Below are 9,615 nucleotides of genomic sequence, written 5' to 3' on the forward strand. Positions count from 1 at the left end.
TTGATAGCTTCAAGTTTTGATGGCTTATTTTCATATATGTAAGTTATATTCTTTAAATGTTGATGTCAAATCTATTAAACTTTTTTATTATAGTCACTGTTCTTAATTATTTGCATACAATTGTTTCACTGTACAATCATTTGAATATTCATGTTATGATTTGTATTTTTAAGTCTTGTTTTACTGTTTCCAGCTGAGTTAATTATTTTAAAGGACATTGTCAGAAATCTGATTTTTTACAATTTTCCAAATAACCCAATATCTAATGGCCATTTACTGAATGATTACATTATAAAATTAAAATGTGGCTCCAAATTAATGTTGAGAGCTTCCTATAAAAGGAAAATTATGCTGTTAGAAATAAACAATTTGCTGTTATTTGTGTAGAACATCTTGTATATTTTAATCAGATGGTATTAAAGGGTAAACTGTCACCCTCCTACCAAGTAAACCTTGGTTGGCCAGTTATGACTATATATGAATGACTGGTATACTAGTTATTAATCAAATTAGACAAAAAGCTATAGAAATAAACCAAAGACTTTGATTCATTTAAACACCTATGGTTTGAAGTCGATAGCACCCAAATAGTGACCAAACCACTTTAACAAACTGCATATTATCAAACTTTTAACATCAATAGAAAATTTTATTTAACTTTAGATCATAGTAATGTTACAATTTTATGTGGAAATCACCTTCAGAAGGAAGGGTATTTTGAATTATTTTACTGTAGGTCATTTCCGTTATAATAGAAAATACTATTAAAATGAAATGGTCTAACAAAAATATTTCTAAGTCTTGCTTTATCACTCATGCACTTAAAACAGTAGAACAAATTCCTTCCCATCAAGTACTTAGATAGCTACTTGGTTTTCTTTCCAATAAGATAGAACTTTTTTATGTTTCACTGAGAAACCAAAATAACTGCTATAAAGTTAATGAATATGTTTGAATTCATTATAATCTCTAAAAAGAAGCACTTTCTCTGTCTACCTCTATTTTAGAGATGAGTATAAGAAAAGGAACATGTTTTAGGTAACGTCGGTTCAAAGATTGAGTTTACTGCACGCTTCCTGACTGTTAAGTGATATATATCTCACTTTTCAAATCTAAAATAAAATTTAAATCATAGAAAAAGAGTAAAAGAGTTTTGGTACTTTTTTTTTTTTTTTTGAGATGGAGTCTTGCTCTGTTGTCCAGGCTGGAGTGCACTGGTGTGATCTCGGCTCACTGCAAGCTCCGCCTCTTGGGTTCACGCCATTCTTCTGCCTCAACCTCCGGAGTAGCTGGGACTACAGGTGCCCGCCACCACGCCCGCCTAATTTTTGTTTTTGTATTTTTTAGTAGAGACGGGGTTTCACTGTGTTAGCCAGGATGGTTTCGATCTCCTGACCTTGTGTTCCGCCCGCCTGGGCATCCGAAAGTGCTGGGATTGCAGACGTTACTTTTCTTTTAGTTTTAAATGGCTAAAAATGTATTCAGTAATTGAAAGTTGCATCAACACTTGTCCTATGAATGATTTGCGTCTTTTCTATTTTGCTTTGAGCTACGTGGCTAGCACTTTCTAGAGAGTAAGAAAAAAATAATACTAGGGACTTGTATGAACTTTCACAGACTTATTTAATACACTTAGTTTGTAGGACATTTGCAAATTTATAAGAGCAGAAAAAGAAATAGGGATCATTATCACCATTATCACAAATAATTATCCTTATGTGTGAACTTTGCGTTCCATCTTTTTGCTTTCCCGATGTCCTTTGAGTGAAAGGGAAGGAGGATGTGGATATTTAATACAGAGCATACCTGTTTGAAAGTTGAATGTCTAGAAGTGAATAATCAGTTCACATATTATAAGGTGAGGCATGTATTCGAAAGTTTAAAAGTGGCGTATTTCTCAATTATGTTTTTTGTTGGTGCTGCCTCTATCTCTATGGAGTCCAGGTAACTTGATGTGAATATTCACAGATACCTAGGAAGCCTGGATCACAAGGTGGCAGGTAAAGAAAGGCTGTAGTGTCACCAGTTCCCTTCAAAGGATTTGCATCATTGGGCCAAGAATAATAACTTTTATTTGGGGCTTAAATAGAAGGTAAAGAGAAGGTGGTTAGGACACATGAGGCAAAACTAATAATGGATTACTGACTGAACACAGTCTGGAGATTCCACAATTAAGATCTGGGGAGTGCTTGCAGCAAGTCGAGATTGCGCCGCTGCACTCCAGCCTGGGCGACAGACAGAAACTCTGTCTCAAAAAAATAAAAAAAGAAAAAAGATCTGGGGAGTAAATATGTATTGGAGAGTCTCAGCTTTTCTGACAGGAAGATAGTATCCTTATAGGGTAGATTGAGAATATCATCCCATAGCTTATTTAATAATAAAGTTTGTATATCATTTCAATTATAAAGTGTGAGTATTTGAAGTTTATGAAATGATATGGGATACATGTAGATACATTAAAAGCAATACTCAGAATTTGTAGGAATTACACTAGGTTGCTAAGACATAGATTAGTAGAGCTGGCTTGAGACCTCTAGAATTTTTATTTCTTTTGAAATAGTTTTTGCCATTGGCACCATTCTGCTATTCTGCATAGCACAGTCTAAAACATGTTTTGCTGCTTTGAGAGATTTTGGTTTCCTAATCTCAGTAAAAACTTTGCATCTATATGATTCACTTTAAATAAAACCTTATATTTTGAAGGTTTTCGGTTTGCCATAAAATTTTAGTATTACGGGAGTTATAAGAATTTTCTTAAAGTATCTGATTTTCTTCTTCCAATAAGATCTTACACAACTGACTAAAAATATGAGTATATACAGCAGTCCACCCTTTCCTGTCTTTTTATGACATATTCTTTTGGATGTGCCATATTCAATTTTAATATTCAGGAAACACTTTGGCATAATAGAAAATGAAAAATCTAAATTCAGAGTCTTGGATTCTTGACTCAGCTCCATCTTAATTTTTTGATAATTAATTATCATATGTATTTATAGCATACATTATGTTAAGATACATGTATACATTGTGGAACATTTACATCAGGTTAATTAACGTATCTTTCAACTCACATATTTATCATTACTTTATGGTGAGAACACTTAAAATATACTCTTTCAGCAATTTTGAAATATATAATACATTATTATTAACTATAATTACCCTATTGCTCAATAGATCAGTAGGACTTATTTCTTCTATCTAGCTGAACCTTGTACCATTTGACAAATACATTTTCTATTCCTGTTTAACCCCCCTCCTCCAGCCTCTGCTAACCATCATTCTACTCTTTACTTCTATGAGTCTGACATTTTTCAGATTTCACATGTAAGCGAGATCATGATATATTTGTCTTTCTGTACCTGACTTATTTAACTTTACATAAGATCCTCTAGATTTTTCCTTGTTTTCACAAATGACAGAATTTTCTCCTTTTTAAAGGCTGAATAGTATTCCACTGTGTGTATACACTATAAATATGTATATATAGTTTTCATTATCTATTCATCCCTTGATATGCACTTAGATTGTTTCCATATTTTGGCTATTGTGAATAATGCTGCAATGAACATGGAAGTATTGATATCTAGTCAACATGCTGATTTTAACTCCTTTGAGTATACACGCAGAAGTAGAATTTCTGGGTCATATAGTAATTATATATTTTTTTATTTTTGAGAAACCTCCCTTCTGTTTTCCATAATGGCTGCATTAATTTACATTTGCACCAACATTTTACAAGTGTTCCCTTTTCTTCAGATCCTCACCAACACTTGTCTTTCATTTTTTTTGTAATAGCCATTCTAAGATGAGTAAGGAGAAATCTCACTTTAATTTGCGTTTCTCTAATCAATGGTGATATTGAACACCTTTTAATATCCCTATTGGCCATTTGTATGTCTTCTTTGGAGAAATATCTGTCCAGGTCTTTTGACCATTTATTTTAACAGGGTTTTTTGTTTTGTTGTTATTGAGTTGAGTTCCTTGTACATTTTGATTATTAGCTCTTTATCAGACATATGATTTGCAAATGTTTTCTCTCAGTTTGTGAGTTGTCTCTCTTCCCTCTGTTAATTGTTTTCTGTGCTGTATAGAAGCTCTCTGGTTTGATGTAATCTCGTTTGTTGTATGTGTGTTTTTGGTCATATCTAAGAAATCATTGCCCAAACCAATGTCATGGATCAGCTTTGTCTTTTTATTACCTGTTTAATCTCAGCCTCAGTTTCAAATTTAAGAAATGAAAAGCCTAACTGAAATGATCTCAAATATTTCTTACAACAATGAGATTCTTTGATTCTACAAATGTGCTTTTTTATTAAAGAATATCTTCTCTTTTGGTAACTTGAATGAAGTGCTTAGGTATAATTTCACTCTTTTTAGCTGAAATATCATAGTGAGTTTAGTGCCTTAGACAACCACCCAATTGTTCGTTTAGATGTTGTAGTGACAGATTTCTGGTAAACTGTTTAATGTGGGGTTTTTTGTTACCCCATAAACACTCAGATCTTTAGATATTTTGATGACGAGCAAGTTTGACTCTGGGGGTATAATTGAGTTTTCAGTGAGCACTGTCAAAATAAATGTCTAACCACACCCTTCAATAGATTAACTGTAAAATTTTCAACAGTATCTTTTAAGCTCTTATGTAAATAAAACAGAAAAGTCTTAGCCCTTTATTTAAATAGCTTTAAGATTTCAAATAACTTGCTTTATTTAATGAAAGCTTCAAAAACTTGAAATGACTAGTACTTATCCTTTATCATCTACCAAAATGTTTTTTCTTCCAGTTTTAACACTCTCTGTAACCGAGATTAGAAGTTAAAGTGAGATAAAAACCAGTGAGTCAAAGTGAAGCTAAGTCATTAGAATAGTTTTTTTTCTCCTTTCTGTCAACTGAACATGTAAATAATCACATAGAACCTGAGGGCATATAACCTGTATCACAGTGAATAATGAATGATTTAGTTCCAATTAAGAAGTTTCCTTTTAAAAAGAACACATTTAATGGCCCTCATGCATAAATTAAAGTTAGTTTGAAAACATGGTTTTGTTAAACAAATTTAAACTGCTTTTCCTTCACTTCTGAGGAGTTGCTGATATTGACTGGCCTTCCAGCTTTTAGAGCTTGCAACTTCCTCTTGATGTAGTCAGCCATGAAATCTGCATCTGATGGATTCAAGTTAGGATTTTGTTTTGTTGTTGTGCTTGGCCTTATAATTACCTAAGATATACCTCTGGAAGTTTTCAGTATAAAATTCACAAGGTTTGAAGAACACATTCTATTTTGCCTATTATTTAAAAATAGCTTCAATTTTTTGCTCCTTATTATGACAGTTTAAATATTGTTTACAGAGCTATTTCTACTTGCTTTTCTATTACAGTTGACAATATATGGATCAGATATTTATTTTCTAAATATTACCTTTACAGAACAGTGCTTTTCAGAGCAATTCCACACATGAAATATCTGTGTGCAATTGTAACCTTATGTACCATATGAAGTGTTGACTCATTTTATGAATTATTTATCATTTTAGGCATATGCCTGAGCATAAGTCTAATGTTAAATAAAGACATAGCATTATTTTGATTTTTTTTCAGATTTTTGATATGTATTATTCTTGCATATACTATGTTATGGAGAGTGTACATTAACTTGAATATTTGATTATATAATATTTTTATACATAAATGAAGATGTCTTTCATTTTGACATATGATTCCAATAGTTAGGTACACAGGAAGATATAAAGATCTGAACAGTGGACACAATTTTTAGTAATACCTGAGAGTACCTAACAGTACTTTACAGATTATTAACAATTTTTCCATATTTGACATCACATGATTACCATGAGAGCTATGAGATGTTAAGGACGGTATATTTATAGCTATTTATGAATATAAAGACCATGGTTTGAAAGCATAGTGCATGCCCATCTTCATATAACTTGTAATGCTGGAGCAGCCTCTGAATTTCTCATCTCTTGTCATCTGGTGTAGTATGGTTGTATATCATGCAATACATTTAGACTGGTTACACTCATCTGAAAATGCAAATCCTCTCTCATCTGTTTTTGCACGTATAAGAATTACAACTCTTCCCAGTCAGGTCAGATGTCATTTTTACTCTGGAATAGCCAATAGTGAAGCATTTAGAAATGGACACAAGTCGAGCAACAAAAAGAAAATTACTCAAATATTGTGTGTATATATGTGTATGTGTTATACATATTTATACACACACACACACACACACACACACGTATAGTTCCATAGACAATTGTTTTTGGATTAACAGAAATTAACCCTTCTGGTCTTAAAGCTTGAAACTTACATTTGTTTTATCTGAGTTCCTTCCTCAGGAAAGGATCCCCAGGCCTCTCAGAACATATCAAAGAACTGAAACCAGATTATTGCATCCAGACAATGAAATGCCAGGCCCTTTCTTCATCATGATTGCTTTCTTATCCCACACTGAGCTCCTTTTATTCTCATACATAGTTACATTTCTTTCCTGCTATATAAACATCTAAGTTTTAGTCAGTCAGGGAGATGTATTTGAGACTGATCTTCCATTTCCTTGGCTGCAGGACCTGATTAAAGTCTTCTTCCTTGGCAATAGTCATTGTCTCAGTGATTGACTTCCTGTGTGGTGAGCAGCAGGATCTAGACAGAACCCCTGGTGTTTTGGTAACAGATATATACCAATTATTTATGGATATCTATAGCTTGAAGTAAATTAATGTGAGAAGAGATCTAACTTTTATCTAGTCAAGGAAGAGTCTCATCTGCTTTAACACATTTTCTGCCCTACCCAATGAAGTACAGAAAATGTGTTAAAGGAGATGAGACTCTTTCTTGGGTCCTGGAACATAGTTCATTTCTAATTCTTTTGCCTCTTCTCCCTGCTGTCTTTTATTCTCTCTCTTCACCCCTCTTCCGCCTCCCCTTACCTACGCTTCCTTTCCCCTTCCCTATCTCTTCCATCCTCCCTTTCTTCCTTCCTTCCTCCAAATTTTGGAGTGCCTATACTGTTTTATAAATTATATTCACTTGCTGTTTCTCTTCTGCGAAGTTCGTAATTGTTTTTAGTCTCTTATCAGTCCAATTTATACTCTGTGTGCAATCCATTATTATTTCTACATTCATAGATGCTCCCATCTTTGTCTACAAGCCAAAGGTTTCTTGAAGATCTAGAGTCAGGTTTTGTCATTTGACCAGCAGGCTTGTCACTGCTACTCATCGATCTTCTCACTATTTTGTTACATTAGATGAGTGTACTCTTCTAGCTGTTCTTGAGAAGCTTGTCTGTTCGGGGGACTTGGCTAGAACTCTCTGTGTGAAGCTTTTTCTAGTTAATTTATTATTCCAAAGATGCAAGGGTTTGTCTTTGCTTTTTGGTGCTTGATATAGTTCTTTCATTGTTCCCTTACGGTACTATATCTATTGCACCAGAATAAGTAATTTCTATCTCCTATACTTTTGTCTAGGGTAAATGGTTTGATTTAAGTAGTTCTAATAATACTTTTTAGCAAGGTTTGGAGCTGGAGCTGGCTCAAAGTGATCAGGCTATAATGACATCTTCTGGGTGTAAGCCGAATACTTTGGGTTAAGCTACATTTTGGTTTATCCAGGCGCACTTTCCGGTACACTTACTATGTTATGACTTATATCCTCTATACGTGTGTAGATAATTATTAGTAATAGTGATTTCTAGAGCACTACTTGAGGAGGGTGACGGGCATTGTGTGCATGCCTTATGGCCTTATTCAATCAAGCATTCTATTCTTGATTTACTACTAAATCCTCCTTGATCCTTCAGATTTCATGAAGGTTATCATGAGATTTTTCTGGATGTAGAAAATGTAGCCCATTTCTTATCATCCCATGGGCTACAACTTGACCTAATGTTTTAATGTGCACACTTGTGCTTACTTTATGCTTTTTTTAGGGTTTGCTGAAGATGGTGGTATATAGGCTGAGTGACAAGAGATGGTGAGGTGTATTGGAGTTCATCGATTATAGAACAGGCTCCTCTAGAAGGATATAAAGCACTGCTAAGTCCTTTGAGTTTTAAGCTGCTGCGTGTACTCTGGCGAATAGTCTTGTTAATATAACAATTTGGGTTTGGGGCTAAGCAGAGTGGGGTTTCTAATCTCAGTTTGTGCCTTCGCTGTTGTGTCCTCAGGACATTAAAGTAACTTTCGTGGTATATTTTATTTTAGCTGGAGTTTTTTTGCGATTTAGCTGGAGCTTAACTTTATTGAGTGCAGACCTTAAACACTCTTTATGCCGAGTTTTATTAGCTTGGGTTAATTGTGTGGCCGCGGTGGCTGGCACAAAATTTACCAGCCCTAAATATTAGTATAGTTTAGTCATACTTTCACTTATTGCTTAAAATGTATCACTGCTGTTTCCCGTGGCGGTGTGGTTGAGCAAAGTGTTTTGAGCTGTGTTTATACGTGCTTGATACCTGCTCCTTTTGACCCAGGTGATCTGGAGGGCATTCTTACTGGGGCGGGGATGCTTGCATGTGTAATTTTACTGAGAACTCATAAAAAGGCTAGGACCAAACTTCTATGTTTATGGGGTTGTGTGGACCCATCTACGCATTTTCAGTGCCTTGCTTAAAATAATTAAGCTACATTAACTGGATGAAAAACATTTGAGTGGTATTTTGAAATACTAGGGGGATGTCAGCATCTTGTTGGGTATAAATCTAAAGTGGTCGTTTACAGTCCTGGAAGTTTAGGGCCTTTAAAATAGTTGAATTAGCAGAGGTTTTGGCTGAGGGGCGACATGTAGTTGAAGTTATATTTGATTTAGGACTATAATATCTGGGATACACACTTTTCAGAGAGGGATACTTGAACTATTATATAAGTATTAGGACTGAAATTTAGTTAACATATAAATTGGAGATCTTATTTGGTTGGAGAATATTAGGATTTTTTAGAAAATTACGTTAATCGAGGGACTAGTGTTGGAGTGTTCATGGTTAAATTATGATTTTTAGAGCTCAATTTAAGTATCTTGTTTTTGGGGGTCGGCAAGAGTACCTCTTACCTAATTTAACAATAAAGTCAGAGATGGGGGGAGGTCGGATTTTCGTATTTAATCGGAAGCAGCCCTTTAAATGGTACGTGAACGTACGTGTGTGTGTGAAAGGACGTGTGCGTGAACGTACGTGTGTGCGTGAACGTCTATTGATTGTTACGCCCTTCAAGCATGAATGAATTAGCACATTATGGTTGGGTATGCTGGCTCAGAATATTCAAGATAAGTCCAGCTACAATCGATTCCACAGGGACCAGGCTCCCGCCATGGTAAGTGGCAGCATCCCGAATATTAAAATATACCAAATGCGTGACAGTGCACCCATGACCAGTTCTTAGGGTGATAGTCACTAGTACACTGAGATACAAAGTTTGCAAATATTTTCCCCCAGTTTGTAGGTTGTCTCTCCACCCTCCACCCTCCTGTTTTCTTTGCTCTGCACAAGCTTTATAGTTTTAAGTAATCCTGTTTATCTATTTTTGCCTTTTTTGCCTCTGCTTTTGCTGTACAAACTGAATCCTCAAAAACCTGATTATCATAGTTAAAAGATTT

Source organism: Rhinopithecus bieti, unplaced genomic scaffold (assembly GCF_001698545.2).
Source record: "Rhinopithecus bieti isolate Rb0 unplaced genomic scaffold, ASM169854v2 scaffold_12003, whole genome shotgun sequence".
Taxonomy (NCBI): domain Eukaryota; kingdom Metazoa; phylum Chordata; class Mammalia; order Primates; family Cercopithecidae; genus Rhinopithecus; species Rhinopithecus bieti.